The sequence below is a fragment of the Alosa alosa genome, chromosome 4, assembly GCF_017589495.1.
Source record: "Alosa alosa isolate M-15738 ecotype Scorff River chromosome 4, AALO_Geno_1.1, whole genome shotgun sequence".
In the NCBI taxonomy this organism is placed as follows: domain Eukaryota; kingdom Metazoa; phylum Chordata; class Actinopteri; order Clupeiformes; family Clupeidae; genus Alosa; species Alosa alosa.
Window position 1 is genome coordinate 27,083,619 of NC_063192.1, and position 23,693 is coordinate 27,107,311.

The following is a 23,693-nucleotide window of genomic DNA, read 5'->3' on the forward strand; positions in this document are numbered from 1 at the left end:
CAGCCTTAGGCCAGGATAACATCAGAGCCAGCCCTGGAGCACATAAACCCATAAACCTCCCCTCCTCCTCTAATCCTGACACTCCACACTTCCCTATGGCCCCTACACTCCACACTCCCCCCATCATCTCTCTCCCTGCCTCTCTCTCTCTCTCTCTGCCTCTCTCTCTCTCTCCTTCACTCTCAGCCCAGGCTTCAGGTCTGTGTATCACTTTTTTCATCAGCTCTCCTCTAATTCTCCAGATTAAGAATGCAGCGCGGTGGCAGCACATCATGCCATGTACAGCTCTTGGGCCGCTGCATAATTCAGTGCGCCAGGATGCACGCCGCACCCCGCAGCGCAGAGGGGAGAGGAGCAGTGCCTCAATTCAGCCGCTGCACAAACGTGCAGGGGGACAGGAGGGCACTCAGGCAGAGGCATGGAAGCGTATGAGTGTGTGTGTGGGTGTGTATGTGTGTGTGGGTGTGTAATGTGTATCTATGAGAGTGTGTGTGTGGGGGATGTGTGTGTGTGCATCTATGAGAGTGTGAGTGTGTGTGGGGGGGTCTGTGTGTGTGTGTCTGTGAGCGTATGAGTGTGCGTGTGTGTATGAGCGTCTGTGTCTGTGTGCATGTATTTGCTGTGAATGTGTGTGTTTTATGGAACACCTACCACCAGGGCCATCAAGGGTCACAGCCACTCTGAGGTTCCACCCCCACCACCCATGCCGGGTGTGTCCACCCCCTGGTGGCAGTGCCACAACCCTTGCCTCCCTGCATGTGCCCATCATTAGAGGTTCACTACAAATGCCCTGACTGTGGCATCCACACTGATAAAAATATTGAGCCTGATCTACTTAAAAAAAGTAAGGCAACTTTTTGCATCAGATTAATATGTAGTTAAAGCAAGGCTGGCCTTTGTATAGGCTACTTAATTTCTTGTGTGTAAGAAATGAGTTTTGTAAGTAAAGTCAATATTAATTTATCAAGTAAATTCAACTTAATCTTTCAAGTAAAGTCAACTTAGTTGTGTAAATGACTGAACCTTATTTTATAAGTAAATTTTACTTAATTAAACTAAGTTGACTTTACTTGCAAAGTTAAGTAGACTTTACTTCCAAAACTCATGTCTTACATTCAAGAAATTAAGTAGCCTATACAAAGACTAGCCTTGCATTATATACATAATCATCTGATGCAAAAAAGTTGCCTTTACCTTTTAAGTAGATCAGGCACAATATTTTGTATCATGTTTGGTCTACTTAAAAACTTAAGTATGTGTCATCTATGTGTTTGAAAAGACAATCCTCTTATCACATGTCAAGATATGCTGCCGTGGAGCCAAGTGTAGACTATACTGATAAAAAGACAGGAGCTGCAATGATTAGTTGATTGATCAATTAGTTGCTAACAACTAAATAATTTGTCAGTAATTAGAATTTTCTTTGAGTCATTTTTTTTAAGAAGAAGAATCCCAGATTCTCTGATGTGAATGTTTTAAATTGAGAACTGGTGATCAGGACAAAACAAGACATTTTAGGTTGCAGCTTGGGCTTTGGGAAAGAGTGATCGATTTTTCACCATTTCCTTACATTGTATGGACGAATCCACAAATCAATTTAGCAAGACTATCGACAGATTAATTAATTGGTTGCAGCCCAACACTGGAAACTTAGCAACCCACATGAGTCAAACAATCTCAGATATAATTATGCATCTTAACCCAAAACAAGACTTGGAAGTCATTTAGCTCAAATAAATAAATTTATTTGACAAAAGCAAAAAAAAAAACAAATCAAAATACATTCTATTACAAATAAATCAAAATACATTCTACTGCATACACCATCTGTATAGATTTTAAGCTTGCAAACAGACCTTGAGATCATGGACTTTGGAGGACAGTTTTTGGTTTGCATCCTCTAGCTCTAGGAAGATCTTCTGAAAGACCTCAAACGTGTATTTCAGTTTATTAGGGTACCTCGGTTCCAAGGCATAGATAAGGCCCATCAGATAGGTGCAAGCATGTGCCACATCTGGGATACCAAAAAGGTCCCTCGATGGCTGTTCCAGCTTGCTTGGGGAGACCATCCCTGGCTTTGCTGACAACAAAGATGCCGAGGGCAAATGTAGTAATAGCTTCTTGGATGGTCGCAGCATCGTCGTCATTAAAAACCTGTGAAATACAATAACACTTATTTATTGTATAGTAATGTGAAGGATGCATAACTCTTTGTTCCCCTCTCCAAACAGATGATCAGATTGTTATGTGGTGCTTTTTGAGTAGTATTGTAGCTTAACAAGGGTGTCTACAGGTATCACAGAGTTCAATCAAATGCCATTTAAGGCCATTTTAATTCAATTTGTTGGAGTAATTAAGCAATGCAGCTTTATACAGTATAAAGAGTATCATATATTTGGTTCTGTTAACTACATAATTATACAAATGGTTATACATCAGTGTTTTCAACAAACCCTAGGATATTCGTGTACATGTCACTAGATATCTGTGAGGATTTCCCATGTTTCACTACAGCATTTTTAATAATTAAATACTAAAATATTATCAGTACCACAATGGAAAAAAGTCCTGAACTTTGTGTTTTTTTTATTCTTGATTATACTTTGTGTCCTTCATGCATAGTAATATCTTCTTTACCTGGTAGTCCTTCATTAACTCTCCAGTGTATTCACCAAGGTAGAGTGTGAGTCCTCTGATCACAACTTCTCTTCGCGACTCAATTGTGTCGTCCTACAAAAATATGGAATGAGATTACTAATTAATACGAGAAATTTGAGATTAATATAAAATATGAGATTACAGACATCAGAAAGCTACTACATACAACTAATTACTACCACACTGTTGTAAATACATGCCTCATTTAACATGTCAAAGGGTCTCATCAAGTTTCTTCCCAACGGCTCCACCCTTCCTCCTGTACAGGCAACAGCTTGGGTGTGTGTTGGTCCAATTTGCCCAGGAATGTGGACTGCAATAGCTTCAGTGTGATCCTGCAGAATTCCTTCTCGATCTGAGAGACCAAGAGATGTAGACAAGACATGGAGATGTAGAAACATAATGAGACAGACACACATGGGCAAGAGAAACAGAACAAAGACATGGACAAATTAATCCAAAGACCACACTGAATAAAGACTTAAGTCTTACATGTACATTTTTGGCCTTTCCTTATCTTACTCAACTTCAAGAAAGTTCTATAACATTTGATAGTTTTGACATGATATATTCGGTGTATATTAAATGTTACCTATTCCCAGGTATGATTACGTGTACATTGGATTTATTTTAAATGATGTAAAAACGGCAAACTTTCGTTACGTTAAAAGGATATTGATGACAAAGGCTGCACGTTTAAGATTGACCATGGTTTAGTTTTCGGTTCAAATGGCTTTTTGAATGGGTTCGCCACGGGCAGTTGGTTGTAGTGTTACGGTCCCTTATCACTCAAGTTTATCACTGTTGGCTGTGCCCATTCGTTGTGAGCCCATTTAAGAATAGCGTAGAAATCCAGACGCACCCTAGCGGCAGCAAATGTAGTTCTAATTTGGCTAATTCAAGAAGTCGTTTGACCAGAAAACTAAACCATCGTCAATCTTAAGTGCAGCCTTTGTCAATATCCTTTTAACCTAACGTTTGCCTCGAGTATTTACACAAATGCATTTTGGCGAGGGTTTTGCTTTAACGTCACACACGACTAGTAGTGCTAGGCTAAGTCCACTATCGGAACTCCCCCTATTACCGTCGGTCCCGTATTTCCACCGTCTTGCGTGTATGCGTCACTTAATATCAATTTCTATACAAACCAAGACAGCAGACTCCTAAAGAAACGCAACCACCCACACCATAGGTGTATCTAAATTAGCTATGTACCAAAAATGACATTTTACCGTGACTCAAAGACAGTGTTGTAAGGCTGCGTGTACACAACCGCTTGGAGCTCCAGTGGAATTTTAATTTCGCGACGAAATTCTCGGTCTAACCGTTCATGTGCCGTTGAAAGCGGTGTAAATAGGCGACCCATCAGGCCAGCACTATAACTCGGCGTGCTAAACAAAATCGGATATTTCAGGCAGTAAATGCTCCGTTAACAAACAAACCAGATTTTGTTCAAATCTACACACCTATGGCTACTGAAAATGTCAGGTTAATTTAGCAAATGTTATTCTGAAGTGTTAAAAAACATCGTTGTTTTAGAATTTCTGAACAAAAGTGGTGATAATTGGGGGTGTTACGATAGTTGAGTAAGGCCACTTGCTAATTAACGTTAACATTAATTTTCAAATTAAACAAAAAGACTCGACTAGCTAGTTCTACTGTTCTAGAGTCTTTTAGTTTAACTTGAAGATGGAAGCTAATCTAACCATAGACAGTAAAATAAATATAACCAGGTATCGATACTTGGCAAACTTTATTCTTACCTTAACGTTCAGTGGACTCAATCATAAACCCAGCCTCTGGAAATGCGGTGGTCTTCTGCTCTTTTCAACAGATGCGTGCCAGTTGGCGGGAGTACGAAACAGCGTAAATGAAACAAGCTTTTCGTTTGTTGAGTGTTTGTACTTGAGAAGATCGACTGGGATAACTTAATAATGTATGTAAATGAAAAAACACACAATTTTCTTGTAATTTGAACAAATGCAGAATAATTTCAAACAATACATTTTCATGTAAAGATACAAACTGAAATTTTTATTGTTAATTTCACAGATTTCATTTATGTTATATCTACACATGCTCAGAAATACTTTTTTCAGTGCACCTCAAACAGATCAGTTGCCCAAAACCCTCTCCCTGACTCTCTCTCCTCTCCTCAACCAGGTATCTCTCTCTCTCTACCTCTCTTTCTAGGGTGTTCTGGACTGCTTCTTTGAAGGCTCTCTGTGTAACCCGCAGTCCCATAGTGGAGAGGGAGCTGGGGACTAAACTGCTGTAAGTGCAGTTCTAACTCCATATGACTTTATCCAGGCCTTCCCTCTCTTCAGAGCACAATTTGCTCCAATTCACCACCCGCTGTGTAATGTAGCCTCCCCGTGGCTAGCAAGGCATGATGGGGGAGACCAAGCTGAGCTGATGTGTCACGTTCTAATGCTGGAGTGAGTAATTACATGCGTTTCTGCTGACCATTATTATGGCCTTGTGTGAAACCTTCAAAGTGTGTATGTTTCAGATGTACCCCCACCTCCTCCACCCCCACATGGCTGTGTGCTCTGGGTAGGCAGTGACTTGTGGCGGAGGAGGATAGTGGTCAAGTAGAGGAGTTGCTACTCAGTGAGGAGGAGGAAGGGTGGGGTGCTAACGGGAGCTGGCTAATTAAGTTGAAAGAGATAAATAGAAAGATAGAGGGAGAGAAACAGAGAGAGAGAGTTAATTGGCTCTCCAGGGACAAAGGTTCGCTGACAATCTGGCACCAAGTGACTCAGACTGCACTCCACCTGTGTGTGGAGAGATTCTACAGTATGTTGGCAGCACTGACACACACACACAAACACACTCACATAGAGACACAGAGATAGACAGAAAGAGAGAGAGAGATATTAACCCTTTAGGCGCCAGAGGTTTTTTTCCGAAACGATCAATTTTGACATCTTCATTTCAAAAGGCTATATCTTAAAAGTGATAAGAGATAGAGACTTTCTGTAAATTAGAGAAATATTAAGGATGACCCAAAGTGTATGTAGAGATTAAATGTTTATATCTAATTTGCATATTATGACGTCATATGGTGGCGGCCATCTTGGATTATAGAATTTTCATGAAAAGTTGCATGTTTGAATGATAAAATGCACCACTTCTTTCCCCCCAAAATGTCCCTCACCTTCTGTATGCTATATTGCACAATACTGAATGCTCAGGTAAATAGTAAGTAGTGAACAAACTGTGTAAATCATTACTAATAAATGGCAGAAACAAAACCAAATGCATGTAGTGGTAGACTGGCCTTTGCTGTAGAGATTTTCCATTTACTACATACAGTAGGCACTCTGATTCCATGTATGGGGCACATATATATTATTCAGATGACACACAAACACAAGTAGACAAGACCTGTTTAGTTCAAAAGCTCATTTGCCACGGCAAGGCACAGATCAGGAGTGAGATGACGAGACAAGACAAGAGACAATGTTAGTATTTTTTTTCTTTTTGTTGTTTTTGTTGATGTTTTTTTGTTTTTTTTCTTAGCTGACAAAGACACACACATCACAAGGACATGAACACACAAAAAGGAACAAATAGTGTACTGTATGTCCTAAATGATCAGGGAAGTAGATAGCAAATCAACAGTGTAAATGATTACTAAATGGCTGACTTTTTTTTTTATGTAGCAGGCCTTTTGCTGTAGAGATAATGACTCCCTATCCCTATCCATACAGGGCCGGCATTCCCATCATCTTGTGATAGACTATGCTTGACCTAATGTGTGTGTGTGTGTGTGTGTGTGGGAGAGGGAGAGAGCGTGTCACCACCTCCCACCATGCGAGCAGCATGGCCAGATCTGCCCCAGCGCCGATGGTGGAGAGAATTTGCTATTCGGACTAGGCCTACTGTCATTCTCATTGCGACTCCCCACACTGCCACAACGTTCCCCCTAACTGTCCCTATGAGCACCGACCTCGTCTAACATACCCAGTGGCATTAGACAAAGGCTCCACCACGTTACTGTCGCCGCGATTGTGGAGGTACACGTTCAGAAGACAGAAGCTAGAGCTATGGATATTAGGCTACCTCCAGCCTCGTTCGCCACACCACTAACACCCTGCTAACTTCCCGATGAACACTCGAACCCATTGAAACATTATTCCCACCAGTGACATTGGGCAAACGAGTCAACGTTTGTGCTTGGTGTAAGCTAAACTATGGAGTAAACTCTCACTTTGTCCAGCTGCATCATTGCAAGGCAGGGGACGCATCTGAAGCCTCACTAAACGAATCACCGTCATTTTCTGAAGGCAGATATTCCCCTTCAGAATCAGGGTCCGCTTGAATAGAAGACCCAACACTTCATTTCAGGTAAACTTTTTTTTTGATGCCATTAGGCGATAATCTAATGCAAATACTACCGCTGGCGTTGACAATATCGGCTCTGACAAAGTGGCTCCACGCGCACACTAGCTCCGGTATTTCATGCACTGATTCAATGCGCTGTAGCTAGAAAGTTTTGTTTAAAGCGTGTCCTTTTTTTTCGGGGATGGCGGTATGACATGTCTGCCATCTAGTGGAGTGGAAGTCGAACGAAATATGACACCCTATTTGACTAAATCGGCCGTTTTATTCAGTACCGCATCTTGTCGACTATAGTCGCCTAGAGGGTTAAAGGACAATTCCGGCGCAAAATGAACCTAGGGGTTAATAACACATGTGTACGGAGTTCGACCGTTCGCTGGGATTTGTTTTCATGCTAGTCGAATGTGAGCAGTTTTATTGCAAACCGCTAATTACCGTTTAACGCTAGCCTTCGGGGCAGACGTACAGTAAAAAGTAATCGCTATTTATAATAGCACCACACTTACACGGTAGCATAATGAGGGTCTCTACATGTAAACCGAAGCATTGAAAACTTTGTAAGTGTACAGGCAGTTTAATAAAAAAGAAACACATTACCGTTCCCGTCTGGTTCACATACAGGCAGGCGCCTTGGGAAATCAGAACCCTGGGATGTGAAGCGAATCTCGCGTGAAACGTTGTTGCCGAAAGAAAGCACTGAGCGCATAAGAGAAGCAGTGAACGCAACAGGAGACATAAGAGATGGCAGGTTATTTGAACGAATTTGAAGACATCGAGGATGAATCCTTTCGGTTTGATGGACGTCCTTATCTTTTCGAGCCGGAATATACCGACGAAGAGCTGGAGCTCCGAGAAAGGGCTACGAGAGAGAGAGCTACCTATGCCGCACACAGCCTCGCACTTCTGGAAACTGGTGGTGTGCCTGCGGACATTGTGAAGCTATGGCCACCGAAGAGGAGTGCCTGTGTTGCATGGAGTGGGACCTGTTGCGTCGCGACACCCAAGAGACGCAGTGTTTTGTAGAGTCTGAAGATTTCCCCTCATTGATAAACAGGGCTGTAGTTGAAACTTTTTTCCATGTCCCGAAAAGAAATTGGAGGTGGCGATCCATACCAGAGGGACCAGATGTAGATCCACTAAGTAAGTAGCCTACACTAGACAAGTTATGTTACATCGGAGCTATTATTTCTGATAGGCCTATATTGAGCAAATTACGTTTGATTTTAGTTCACATCGCCTGCCTGTATATGTGAACCAGACGTGAACGCTAATGTGTACACATTATGCTACTGTGTAAGTGTGGTGCTATTTTGAGCCTTGTTAGTGGTATAGAAATAGAGGTTACTTTTTACTGTACGTCTGCCCCGAAGGCTAGCGTTAAACGCTAACCCCTAGGTTAATTTTGTGCCGGAATTGTCCTTTAATATACCAAACACAGCTGGGTGCCCCATTTCTCCTCAACCCAGAAGCGAGATAGGTCACAAGTCGCAAAGGTCACAGGACAGGCTGACCCATCAGGTACCTTTCATGCTCTCTTCTGACCTTTCTGTGGGCTGTCACATTGACCCTCCACACCTCTAGCATTAACATCCTCCATAATTGGCTTTTACATCAGCCATAATGACCATTTACATGACATTAACGCTCAGCCTGTACATAATGTTCACTTGTGTTGAGTGGCTGCACAACATGAACTCAAGCGCTGTTTTCTCAATGAAAATACCAGCACGATGGTATCTGTTCCTGTGCCTGTGCAGGGAATTAGCTTTAAGGATGAAAGCTGGAGGATCAGAAGCCAAGAGATTTATAGATCAGAGACATAGCAGAGCTTGACATTTTGTCATTCGGCTGTATAAGCTGCCAGTCAGAGCCGCATATGATAGATGGATGTCCACTGTCATCTGTCCAGACTGGAGACGCTAGTCCTCAAGAATCTTATGTTACACGTTTGGCACAAACATTTAGTTTGAAAGGTCCCCACAAAATTGGCATAACTTTTTCTATTATGCTGTGACTTTGCTGAGATATTGGTAATTCAATTGGTGAGAAATTGTGTTAAAATGCACTTATCTGAAAATGCTGCTAAATTGTAAATGTGTTTACCTTAAAATGCCACTATTTTTCTGAGATTTCAGTAATTCCATTGATGGCTAATTGCATCAAATGTCCTTTCCTGAAAATGTAGTTATAAATGAAGTTAGCTAAATGTCATGACTTGTGTTTGAGCATTATGTGGATTATTGTAAGGTTCACGGGGAAGCTTTGTCAGACAGACGGATTGTACCATTCAGGTGGAACAGCCTGACATCTGCTGTGTTAGACAACATTCCCATGGAAATAGGATAAACAAACCAAAGCCAAAAAAGGGTCTGCCAAAACAGTCACTGCCATCTTTAAGCTGTTATACAAGTGATAATCTGTTTTTCTGGTATAACGGTGTTGCCAGTGTTGCTTAATATTACAATGTTGTAAACACAGATGTGTTTGTGACTTCAGGAGGTTATACTTTTGTGGCATTTTATGTTTGAATGCACGAGAGCAAAACCAGCATCAGGTGATAACTGACAGTAATCCACACATGAATATAAAAATATAATTGGGCATACATTCTTTGAATGACTTTTTATGGCATTTATTGACATATAGGTTCATTATCAATTACCTATTAAAATACAATTAAACAACCATGACATACAATTAAGAAAAAGTACATTGTATTAACACCAATACAATCTTTTCAGATACAACACGTATAAAATCTTTCGTTTTTAACTCAGATGAAATATCAAAGTTCTTGTCAGTTGGTCTCATTACAAAGGTTCTCCCCTTTGAGAGCAGCAGAAACGTTCTAAGCCACGGAAGAGAGGGCGAGAGATGAGAAAAGACAACAGCAGATAAGATGGAGATTTGTTTCCAATCTCTGCTAGCACTACGTAGATCGATCAGCAGGTCATGCCGACTGTGAGTTGGCCACGTGTGTCAGAGCTGCAGGGGAGGTTACATGAACTGTGCCTGAGCCAGGGTAGAGGTGGCCGAGGACCCGCCCGCCTGTGAGCCCCATGTGAATCCATGTGAGCCCCAGGACAGCTACACAATTAATGTAATGCTTCCCAACACACAAGTACTCTTTTGATCCCGCGAGGGAAATCTGGTCTCTGCATTTATCCCAATCCGTGAATTAGTGAAACACACACAGCACACAGTGTACACACAGTGAGGTGAAGCACACACTAACCCGGAGCAGTGAGCTCAGCTGCCTGCTACAGCGGCGCTCAGAGAGCAGTGAGGGGTTAGGTGCCTTGATCAAGGGTACTTCAGAGGTGGATGTGGACACGGGAGAGCAGTGCTCAACCATTTCCCCGCCAACATTTTTCCTACTGGGTCGGGGATAGTGTTTCATGGTGTATCGATACTAAAAAGGTATCACGATGCCTTCACGCAAAAAACGATACGATTTCCGACGTTTTTAGAATAGATCATTTGTTAAAATAATAACGTTTAGTGTCTGTGAACTGCTGCTCTCACTGCTCCTTGCACGCATCTAGGCAAGTGGGCGTGTCAAGCAGGCAGCTCCGAGTGAGTGAGTACGCAGGCAACGTCTACATAGTCTTTCCCGACAGTCCTTGTGGATAAAACAAATGTGAAATCTGGAACTATTTTGAATACATCGCGAATAGTGAAGGCAAGCCATCAGGTACACAGAGGCCCGTTTGTAAAATATGTTTCAAAGTCATTTTAAAGCAGTAGGCTACGCATGGAACTTGGCTAAACACCTCGCAGACATATCCCAAAAAATGTAAAGAGTTCAAAGAACGACAGGTTAACGAATATGCTATAGAAAACACGACTACATGGTTAGTGCCAAGTTCTTCTCTTGTTTTAGTCTAGCCTAAGTGAAACGAGTATGGTTCTCTGGGATAAAGCGAACCTTCCTTCATCAATTTTGACGTGACGTAACGAGCTGTAATCATTTTGACGAGACATAACGAGCTGTAATCATAGGGTGCTGTGATGAAAGCATAATGTTCATGCCAGAATAACATTACCATAACTTGTAAACAATCTATTTCATGTTCGGTCAGTACTACTGGTGATATTTGTCATGGCGTGTAGATTGCAATTTGTTCAATAATTATTGCCCAGTTAGTCTAGTTGACAGAAAGGTGAACCCGGAAATGTTGAGTAAGTTTTATGATAGAAATATATAGTATGGGTCCCCAGCATGCAGAAACAGCAGGATGCTAATTTGCATATGTTGGGCACTTTGTGTAATTAAGCTAATTAGCATAAATTAGCATAATCGCCTATATTGATCATATTATAGGAGCTGCATGGCCAAAATGGACAATGTTAGTATGTTTTTAGGGGTTACTGGAGATGCTGAGTCCATATCTGACATGTTCAAGACTCAAAATCACTATTTAAACATGGTTTGGTCACGTTCTTACTCTCATATAAAATAATACAGATATATTATATTGTAATCCTCTAGTGTTCTAAGGAAGGCTATTGAAATGTCTAGCCCGACCCCTCAAAAAAAAAAAAAAAAAGGTTTGTATCAAACCGAATTGTTCGGTTGGTGTATCGTTACAGCCCTACTGTATATCGCTAGAGCCCTATCCTCCAAAAATCTGTCTAAATTGGACCAAAAAACTCAGCAAAATCAGCTTAATGAGAGTAAAAACGTGACCAAACCAAGTTAAAATAGTGATTTTCAATCTTGAAAATGTCAGATATGGACTCAGCATCTCCAGTAACCCCTAAAAACATACTAACATTGTCCATTTTGGCCAAGCAGCTCTTATAATATGATCAATATATGTGATTATGCTAATTTATGCTAATTAGCTCAATTACACAAATTGCCCAACATATGCAAATTAGCATCCGGCAGTTTCTGCATGCTGGGAACCCATACTATATATTTCTATCATAAAACTTTGGTGTACTCAACATTTCCGGGTTCACAATGGGGCTCTATGGGCTGTCCACCGGACTAAGATGTAGGATAGGCTACCCGAAATGCGCTAATTAAAGCCCACAGCATATAATACCACCAAAGCGTGTTGAGTCCTAATAATAATAGCGGCTTATTGTTACATTGAGCAAATCATGTTATCAAAGAAATAGGCGTAATGTAGGAATGCACATAACAGGTAATGGTGTAGGCCTATCTACTTGAAGACCTGAGTGGTTGGAACGTCGTACTTGTACACTGGGCATAAAGAAGACTATCCTCACATTTTTCCCTTTGCAACTGTCAAGGAAATCCCATGAACACAGGAAGGCCTAGGGTAGACTATACTGTACATAAGATGGCCTAAAGATTAGCCCTCTGCATAGCATTCAGTGATTTGCATGCAGTAATTTCAACACTGACCTTGATCTAGCCTAGTTTGGCTATTTAAAGCTACTTTATTGCCAAAACACAACACAATGTAAATTAACTATAACAAACAATAAAGGACTTAGTCATACAAAGTAGGCCTACTATTTTACTGACTATAAAAAATAACTAGATGTACCGCATAGCGGTACAAAATATGACCGCCGCTCAGTCCTGTACATCCATTCCGCGAAAATAAATCACACTTCAATTTGTCTCCACATTTTACTCCATCCCCCACTCTTGAAACTTTTGTGTATGCTTGTTTGGCATGCCTGAGTGTGTGTGTGCGGTTGCACAGAAAGTAGCCTACTGGTGCTGAAAAGGTGAATAGATTGTAGAATAGCCAAAGAAGATGTAGCATTGTTATAAAACCTTTAAAATCTCTAAACAATCACAAGTAGGGCAGTTCATCACAGTTCATCCATTGCAACTGGATTGATGAAAGGTCACTTACACCTGTAGGCTACATTGTATTTGGGAAAAGCAAAAGGTATCAGCATAATGTTATTTTTTTTTTTTTTTTTAATTTTTTGTATTTTTTTATGTATTTATAAACAAAAACATCTCTGTCAGTTCCATGCCGTTTTCAACAGCTATCAAAAACAAAGGTCATTTTTGGATGGATGGATTTTTTGTGAATGTTTCTTCTTCTACATAAGATTTTAGTCATCTTTAGTTCATGTAATACTTTATTGTCAATGCACAAATTAAGTAACAGTAGTCTGAAACGTTATTGTTAATGCACAAATTAAGTAACAGTAGTCTGAAACCAAATGCTGTTTTACATCTAACCAGTGGTGCAAATAACTGACATGTCCAAATGGGCCTTGATGAAATCATTAGCTAGACTGTTCATACACATTTTAACGGGCCAAAGTTGAAGAGCTTTTGTCTGTTATTCGCAAATATAGGCTGATTCATGTTCCCTTGCATTGTGTAACTGAGGTCCATGGCTAGTCTGGCTTTCATCAGACCAAGCTCAATCTTTTAAGAAATCAAAAAATAAATAGCGGGCAGATCAGGCTGGGTTCACCCAGCCTAGTCCATAGGCACCCGATATTGTTTAATTTTCAGATTGAGATATACACGCTCTGGCTATTCTAAATGCAAAAATGCATTAGGGAGTTATGACAAAACTGTAACTAACAAACTAGATCCTAATAGAAAGCTGTTAGCTTCCCTAAGCTACAGGTAGGATTATAAGGTAGGCCTATTGACAACATAAATTGTCAATAGGCTATGCTGGCGACACAAATAAAATCTCCTTTGGAAACCAATGGCTTACGACTTACAGTATCAAGCGGACTTAAACTGCCTTATCGTGGCGAAAAGTTGTAATAACATTCACGCAGCTCCATGAGTCAAGGAAAAAAGCGAATGAAGTAGCCACTTCTAAATGGGACCCACTACACAGTAGCTTAAGGTGTGTTGCTAAAAGCAGCCATAATGAAATGAAGGTGTCATTGTTTGGATACTTCACACACACGTGCTTTTTAATTTCACAGACTACAACTACCTAGCTGGAATCAAAGCACATCGATTCCCGTCTCACACCCTGCGCACGCAAAACAAAATAAACAGGCGTCTCAGTCTCACGTATGTATAGGCAAAACTGTATCAGACCGGTGTAGTGTAACGCTGGTAAATCTTCCATTGCACAGAATGATTTTGTAGCACGCGTGCAATAAATGACAGTCGAAAAGATACAAACAGTGCTGCTATACATTTGCTTGGTATAACCGCATTTATAGTTTTCTACAAATGCAATCAATCAAATGCCTCCATCACTCAACCAACGCTTAACGGTAACATTACCTAGGTCCTTATTGATATTACAAGATTAGCGTACATGCAGTAAAACCAAGCATGTCAATAAACATCCTCAGATTTATTTTCGCTTCAAGAAGAAATGGGAATTACACTTCATGTGAACATCGTCCTGTCCTTATTAGATGTTCGCCATGTAAATTACAGTCCTTGTAGGAAGTGTCCATTGTTTTTCCCCAACCCACTTTTAACTTCCAACAAAATTACGTCTCACTGCAACGATCGCCATCTAGTGGACAAGCGACTACTTATCGCCAATACTGAAAATGCAGCCATGATGATGATGATGAATATTTATTTTGGCTTTCTTTTGATCCTACTGAATTTGTAATTATGTATCGGCCGTTCTAATACCGATAGTATGTGGGTGCCTGTGTGTGTGCATGTTTATATGTGTGCACCGCCATTTACAGGCCAATGAGTGTACAGTCACTAAATGTACACATAACCTAATTTTTTTAGACCCCCCCATGGATGAAATTCTACTGAGAAACTTGGCATACCCCAGACCCCCAGAGAATGCCAGGTCAATCATACACATAAAATTTGGTGCAGTTCTGAACATCTTAACTGAAGATAGGGGCGATTAAAGCAGAATAATATTGCATTTTCATTTTTTTGCAGGGGGTGCAAATCACAAATGAGTGATTATGAGCCAGGTTGATGTGGGCCCTTGAGACCAACATACCATAAAAGAGAACTGTGTCTGCCCTACCCTCCTTTCGGGGGGTCCAGTCCAGCGGGGGGGCTGCAGATCAAAACGAAAAATGGCTGTTCCATGCTATCCATGTGGGGGTACATGCCCACCAAGTTTGTATACCCGGTCTTTCAGTGTCCGGGAATCCTTGTTGGTGTACGTCACTAAATGTACACATAAGTTATTTTATTGTAGGGCCCCATTGACCGAAAAGTACACAAAACAGTGGCATGCATTCGGAGGGTGTCATAATGATCCTACACTTTTAATTTCGTGCAGTTTTGACCTTGTCAGCCAGAGATATTGTGATGAAAACACCTAATTTTTTGCTTTTTAATTTTTAACTAGGTGGCGCTATACATGAAATAAGTGGTAATGGGATGGGTTGACATGCCCCTTAAGACCAACATACAAAAAAGGTGGACCTCCTAGGCCCTACGGTTCTCAAGATATTCACAGAAAACTGTCTCCGCCACCTACAGGCCAGTTGGTTTATAGTAACATAAATTAATTTATTGTGTGGCCCCCATGAACGGAATTCCACAAAACTTGGCGTGCATACAGAGGGTGTCATAATGATCCTACACTTCCAATTTCGTGCAGTTTTGACTATGTTAGGTCACAGATACCTTCAATTACACCACCTCATTTTACTTTTTTTTGTGTTTAACTAGGTGGCGCTATACATGAAATGAGTGGTTATGGAATGGGTTGACATGGCCCCTTGAGATCAACATACAAAAAAAAAAATGGTCCTCCTAAACCCTACGGTTTTGAGATATTCACAGAAAACTGTGTCTGCCCTACCCTCCTTTTCGGGGTCCAATTCAGCGGGGGCTACAGATCAAAACGAAAAACGATGGTTCCATGCTATCCATGTGGGGTTACATGGCCACCAAGTTTCGTGTACCCCGGTCTTTCAGTGTCCCGGGAATCATTGACGGAAATTTGGGCATGCGAAAAAGAAAAAAGAAAAAAATCTGAGTAAACCTATATGACCGCCGCTTCGCTGCGCGTTGGTCATAATAATTATGTAGGAAGTTTAGAACCCAGAATTGACCTGCACACTACAAAAGTGCACCGAATTCAACACAAATGACTCAATACACTTGGAGGAGTATGAGTCCTTTCTTTTCCAGATATCTTAGGATTTTGCCGTAGTATCGTTTCAGTATCGAGCATCGTGATATTTATGGCAGGTATCGTATCGAAGTCATAATTTTGGTATTGTGACAACACTAGTCGGGGATCGAACCGGCAAACCTTCGGTTACAAGCCCGAAGCCCCCTAATCAGTAGATCACAGCTGCCCCCAATAATCTAATACTTAATCTTAATCTAACACACAACTACCATGCTCACACTACATGTCTTTCCAACACACAACAATAATCCTTCCCAACACACAACTACCATGCTCACACTAAATGTCTCTCAAAGTTTGACCCTCCCCCAAATAACACACTCTCAAAGAAGTTTTCCAACACTGGTCTTCTTTCTTTGTGTTCAATTACTACATGGATTATTATTACCCTGCTGTGTGTTGTGGATGCAAAATCGATTTCCAGTTCCACCGTCCTCTCTGTCTCTTTCCTGTCCCCTCCTCCTGGGCGTGAACAAGCTATGACTCAATCACCCGCGAGCGATCACTAGCTGGCTATCAACCATTTCCTTTCTTACAACGCGTAGGAAATGATTAAGCCTGTCCTCACTCGGCTCTCTTTTCCACTACTCCTTAAGGACACCAATTGAAGACGAGTGGGAATTCAAGTGGAAGGTCATTTACTGCTGTTTCCCTTCACCAAACACTTAACCCTTAAAGGTGTAGGTTTTTGAACATTCTAAGTTCCGCAACAATTGAAGGTTCTAAAATTCTATGTTGAATTCAATGAACCCAGATATTCTTTAGAATGTTCATTTCCCAACATTCCCGTCACACCGGTGTGACGGTACTCCTTTAGGTGCGATTTGTAGGATTGTTACCGAACGTTCTGTAGGCCAAAATCAAAACACTGGTGAACGTTCTCAATAATACCAGACGCGAGCCTCTTCTGGGTTGCCAGATGTAATGAAGACTTAGCTAATAACGTTAGTTGACCTGCAGCTGCTTTAACGTTTCTCCAACTATGACCCAGCTACACATTACGGAAGCAGTGAAAACAAAAAATACCTCTCTAACCAACGTAACATATTTAGCTGAAGTTAGCGATGCAGATGAAGTTTAGCCTAGGCTACCTGTTGTGGAGAAATATGGCCAGCTCTGCGTCAGACTTGATATTCTTCGTTTGACGAAGACGTCACCATCTCAGGAAGCTCCTCCGATGTCCACTTAGGCCTAATTTGTTTCTTGTTTTAAGTTTGGAAAATGTCCTGCCTCTCGTAGGCACATTATACCTGCACGTACAGAGAACAGTATTTTCAAACACATTTAACTCCTCCAAGAAATAAAACTAAAACCCAGGGGCGGACCTGCCATTAGGCATGGTCAGGCAATTGCCTGGGGCCTCGGCCACCAGGGGGCCTCGTCATCCCCGTATCGTATTTATTTTTTTTTTTTTTTTTTTTTAAATAAATGATCACCGCATCCAAACAATATATTCTAATCCATAATAAAGATTGAAAAAATATTTTGCCTCATGATTGCTCATAAACTCATCATAAAATCAAATGACTGCAGGTCCGCTTTCTGTCACCATAGCAGCAAATAGCTATGAACGAGGTCTTGGTGAGGTGTCGAGTTGAGCGATTGACAGCAGCCATGAAACGTTTCCAGAGTGGAAGTGATAAAAGAAAAAGAAAAAGCGAGGAGGAAGAATTTAGAAAGAAATTGCCTAAATTAACCAACTTCTTCCAGTCGAAGAATTCTTCCACAGAAGAAAGTAATTTTGATGGCTCTTGTACTTTATACAACAATTGGGTTCTATGGAACTATTTATTTGTTTCTGATTGGCCGAGAGACGTTCCATGAGTTGGAATATCCCTGGACATTTAAACCACAAAGACCCGTAACGAGGGATCTGGAATGTTGATTACCTAGCAACCAAGACGCTGTCTATTGAAAAGGGAACTATTTTTGATGCGTAAGAACGATGTTGATATTAACATGTTTAAACAATAATGGGGTGTTTTCAGATTATTTAGTTTGTTGTAGAATTGTTGTATAAAAGCAATATAGCACTCGTGATCGTGGGATTGGTCATGGATATTCCCACAGCTGTTGTTGCATGCGCCACTCGGCCTCCGGCGTTATGGCCAGACACCGTAAGAGATGCAGAGCGAGTTGAAATCGTTAAAAAAAGGCCCTGTGCAAATTAAGAACTCCCAAAACTGCAGATAAACCACCCAGAAGATTCACGGTTGAACATTATTACATGACCATGAAAAATGGAGAAAAAATAAACAGAAAATGGCTAGTTTATTCGGTCAGTGCAGACGCTGTTTATTGTTTTGGATGTCGGGTTTTTGGAAGATCGAACACCTCAGTTCGCACGCACACACTCACTCTCACTCTCTGGATTTTTTGCTTTATCAAAGTTCTTTCCCAATAAATATTTCCATTAGTGGATTGCTGACTGTAGGTTACAGTGAGACTTACCACACCCTAGTTTCCATATTTCCAGGCTATCTTTAGAATGAGAAGTTTTATGTTTGGCTCCCTGACCAAAAACCCAATGGTGTTTAAAATCAGAGGCGACAACTCCATTAGTCTAAAAGGTTTCCCTTGAATCAGCCCATTTGGAAGTGCTTTAGGCCTTCCCATTGCCCTTGACAGATGGGTCTTACTTCTGAGCCGACTTCTGGAAGGAATGTGTCCCTCTGGTCTATAACAGAATGACTTTGTGAAAAGGGGGGCTCTTTGTAAATTGTCTTAATTACAATATCATCTCTGCCACAAATGGAATTGAGTTAAACTGATTTAATCTCACTGGAGCTGGAAATCTGCTTCATAGGCCTTGCTCCAACTTCTGATGCAAAATACATCCCTAGCGCCACCATTACCATTGTGAGAGGAAAGAATAGGAACATAAGTGCTTAACATAAGTCTTCTGGAAAGTAAGCTTACATAGAGGTTGCATTTCTAGTCTTCTCTATTGCTTTTTCGGCAACCAAAGCCTGTAATATTTACTCCCCACAATGCATGCTTTGTTGACTAATGGCATACAGCATATTAATCATTCTCACAGAGCAGCACAGCCATTGCATCACTGCAAAACAAACCACGGCGAGGGAAACTACATCTTATCCTGATAGCTCAGGTACTGTATAGACTAAACGTGTTTGGGCAAACACACACACACACACATATGTGCTCATTCAGCTGCACCAGTAGAGTATAAGGGATTGTGTAGTACTGTACACTGTTTATTTCACCCCCCCCCACCAACCCCTTTCTTAAGCACCCTGAGGAGTCAGTGTGTCTAAGTAAAGCTCTGGGAATAACAGCATAAGCATAAGCCACTGTCAATAAAGCCTTACCTCGTGGTATGCTAATACTAACACTACTAGCGGCAAAGGGATATTTTCTCCTGCCGAATGTGACACTGCGCTGGAGTTCTAGCTTGCACTCAGGGATCAGAAGGGTGAGAGAGAGAAAGAGAGAGAGAAATTCAATTCATTCTAGGATGTGTCGATCGAGGCAAGCACCAGCCCTATAGCGAGCAGAACAAAAAGCAGGTAGCGTGTCAGCATCCTCCGCTCACATCAGGCTGCTGCCGAGTGCCCTGTGGAGATGACCGTGATGAATCATGACTTCTTCGCGACTTCAAATGGAAGCACATACACCCTGAGACACAGGCCCCTCTTATGTCTTTTGCACTGTCTGCCAATAATGTCTGCTCAACATGGATTTCAGCTCTGACTGGCAGTGGCTGAACACATATTACACAAGGGCAAGCAACCCATTCAGATTGCAGGTGCCTTTGCATCAGCCTCTGACAGCTGCTGTTCAGGAGTAAGATAGAGATATTCACAGACTTTCTTTCTTCATCATTCTAATGTGTCAAAGAGGTTTTGTTTCGTAATATTCACACCAAACAAAACAATTAAAGTGTTCTACTACTTTTGTAACCAACAACTCTTTGATAACTTATAAGGGTAAAGACATATGTAAAAAGAGTTTTGCAGAGACAAGTCTGAAATACACTCCTTTGTACAGTACATTTGGGAGAGTTATTAAAAAGCATACAAAGGTATCATACTGCTCGCGTAAACAAGGCCAAGGTATCCACCCTACATAAATGGGAGGCATTAATATGCAGGGTCAAAAATCTCATACCTCTTGTGTGATGAGTTGCGTCATTGTATAAAATACTGCTGTTGCTGTTGAGTGCACTTTCTTTTCTCTTTCTCTGTAAATACCTGTTTTTGTCATTTTGCATTTTTAATCTCTTCTTTTTTTTTAGGTGTATGCTTTTATATATCATGTATCATTTTATTATTTCATGTAACCGTATTGCCCCCCCCCCGCCCCCGTTTATATAACTCAATAAACAGTTCATTACAAAAAAAAAGCATACAAAGGTACATTTCTATGCATACATACCCCCACCCCTCCCCAACACACACACATTTTGTTGTTGTTGGGGTTTTTTTGTCTAAAAAAATCATAAAAGTGTCTACATTTTATATCCATATGTCACCCCATGTGGATGATAAAGGTCACACACACACTTTAATTACTCTGTCATTATAGAGTCTAACTACAGTGTGTAGGAAGGACTGTAGAGGCACTTGGTCCTGGCAGAGGGTATGGTGAGAGTAGCACTGTTTCACAATTGCCTACCAGTATGGCGTAGTCTGGTTGGAGGAAGAAGGTTGTGTAGTGGGTGTAATGGGTTCATCATCTCTTTAAGCATGGAGATGGCTGCTTTCTCCCTGCGCTATTTTAAGAGGTGGGGGAGTGGCCGAATGCCCCTTCTAGAGATGATCATAAACGCCCTGCGTTGCACTCTTTCAAGCTCCACCTCCAGCCCTTTGCTACATCCAACCAGAAGTACATGTCCATACTCTAGCACGGATCTAATGAGGGCACAATATAAAAGACAATCCCTTTGACGGCTTCATGTTAAGCACTAGGCTAAAGATGATTTTCAAGGATGCTTATGGTTTAAAACAATAACTTACTAGGTGAAGAAAACTGCCTTTTTAAAGGACAAAATGAACCTAGTGGTTAATAACACATGTGTACCGAGTTCGACCGTTCGCTGGGATTTATTTTCATACTAGTCGAATGTGACCAGTTTTATTGCAAACCGCTAATTAGCGTTTAACGCTAGCCTTCGGGGCAGATGTACAGTAAAAAGAAATCGCTATTTCTATACCACTAACAAGGCTCAAAATAGCACCACACTTAATAAGGGTCTCTACATGTAAACCGAAGCATTGAGAACTTTGTAAGTGTACAGGCAGTTTATTAAAAAGAAACACATTACCGTCTGGTTCACATATACACATCCACATAGAATCCAAAAAATTAAGAGGGGTGTTGAAAGAAGATATCTTGAAGATACTATATAACATGGGCACCTGCCTGGATGGTGGTTTAAACACAAGATATATGATGGATTGTCAGGACCAAATGGTGCAGCAAAAATCGCAGGCAGCATCTTGTCAGCCATCTTACCCCTATTGTGAGTGTGTGTGTCAACTCCTTCATTTTGTGGGTGTATTTTGTGCTTGTTTGTGGGTATATTCCTGGCTGTGAGTGTGTGTGCCAACTCCTTCATTTTGTTCCGGAGGTGTAGGGAGATTGGGTAATTTGATTTTTTAAGCTGATCTACTTTACTTTACATTACATTACATTTGGCTGACGCTTTTTTAACCAAAGCGACTAACAACATGGTAAACAGTAAGTTTTAGAACAATTCTCACAATTTTAGGACAGTTTAAAAAAAACACATTAGAGTACAGTAAGAATAAGTGCGTCGGTGAGTGCTGTATTTTAACAGTTACTTGTCAGTTTAACGGCTGGTGAGTGCTAGGATCAGTAAGACTTGTTGTAAGTGTTGCTATGAGAGTAGATGTTCTCTAAAGTTCTTTACTTACACATGCTTTTCTTGTTTCATGTGACTCACAGTATGAATTATAATTCTCATTAGCCTCTGTGTGATCTTGCGTGAAGAACAACAGAATAGCATAGAGGTTAGGATTAAGTATGCACCCGAAACACATACACACACACGACCCAGAGACAAGACACCTTGTGATTAATTGTCACCTTGGAATGTCATGTGTCACTCTCTTATAATGATACACCTATGACATTTCTGGGGGAGGGAGAATAAACTAATAGCGTTCAGTGAGTTCACTCACTCAGGCACTCGAACAGAGATGCACACACGCACACCTCCCGCGCACACACACATACACACACACATGTAAACACACAAACACACACAGCCCCTCCTCTGGCCCTGCTGCCATTATTTAGAAAACTAATCTGGTGCAAACATGCAGTCACTCATCTCCACTGAGGTGAGACTGTAAGTACAAACAGAGTGCCAGGCTCTGCAGATTTGCAGCACAGGCATTGCTAAATACCCCTCATACAAACCAACTCTCTCTCTCTCTCTGTCGCTCTCTCCATGTATGTATATGTGAGTATATGTACTGTAGGGGTGTCTGTTACTGTGTGTTTGTGTGTGTCAAGTCAAGTCAAGTCAGATTTATTTTTAAAGCACATTTAACATGCACATAGTGCAACCCAAAGCGCTCCACAAGACACATAACAACAAGACAAAAGATGCCGGATGGAGCGGCGTAGTCGCCAGCGTACCCATGACATCAAGACATGACAAATACATTTAAAAAAATAACAAAAAATGCCGGACGGAGCGGCGTAGTCGCCAGCGTACCTGTGACACCAAGACATACAAGACAGACAACAAAACAAACAAACAAATAAAAAATATATATTTAAAAAGGGGGAAAAGTGATGTTAAAATTAGTCCAAATTTCAAAACCAGCTGAAAATGTCCAAGGGCAATGATGATCCGTGAAAACTGCGCACAGAGCTGTGTCTTCACAACCGATGCAATGCCAACAAAGTTCTTTAGCAACTGACCAACCCGGTGAATTCACTGGCATTCTGGAGATAACATTAACGTTAGAAGCTAGGCCTTAGACTGCAGTCTGGAGATGACTGGAAGCACAGTCCAAAGTAGCCTACTGGGCGATCGTGTAGATCCGCAATTCGGTGGACTTAACAGCGACCGTTTGTTGCTCCGTGAGATTGCAGCTCTTCACCGTTAACGTTAGTCTGCAGTTGGCAAAGCAGCCCGCAGGTCAGCAACAGCTCGGCGGCCACGGCAGATCTCTCGCAGAGCAAGCCTAGGTCCAGCTGTCCCTAGAGATCCCCTCAACCAGACAGTGAAGTGCACTGTTCACGGATGGATGGAAGGATGTCAGAGGCCCAGTTAGTCTGCAGTTGGCATGGCAGCTCGCAGGTCAGCAACAGCTTGGCGGCCACGGCAGATCTTTCGCAGAGTAGCCTAGGTCCAGCTGTCCCGAGAGATCCCCTCGACCAGACACTGAAGTGCTGCACCGCTCACGGATAGATGGAAGGATGTCCGATGCCCAGCTAGGGCAAAAGCAAGCCATAGCAAGCTCCCAATGGACAAATGTCAATGACATCAGCTGACTTAGAAGCAGTAAAAAGGACTAAGAATAACACGAAAACCATCAAAAATAGCGTAAATAAATAAATAGGGAAAACATCTAACTAGACAAACCAATACAAAAAATAAACATGACATTACATAAAATTACGAACATTACA

At 41.4% G+C, this 23,693-nt stretch overlaps 1 long non-coding RNA gene across 1 annotated transcript; it reads right to left on the bottom strand.

Moving 5' to 3' along the window:
- Window positions 1–2,057: 2,057 nt before the first annotated feature.
- Window positions 2,058–3,115, bottom strand: LOC125293887. The gene is made up of 3 exons (XR_007193450.1): window positions 2,825–3,115; window positions 2,638–2,730; window positions 2,058–2,154 (listed from the first exon to the last, which is right to left on the bottom strand). It is a non-coding gene; the product is annotated as an uncharacterized LOC125293887 (long non-coding RNA).
- Between the last annotated feature and the right edge of the window lie 20,578 nt (window positions 3,116–23,693).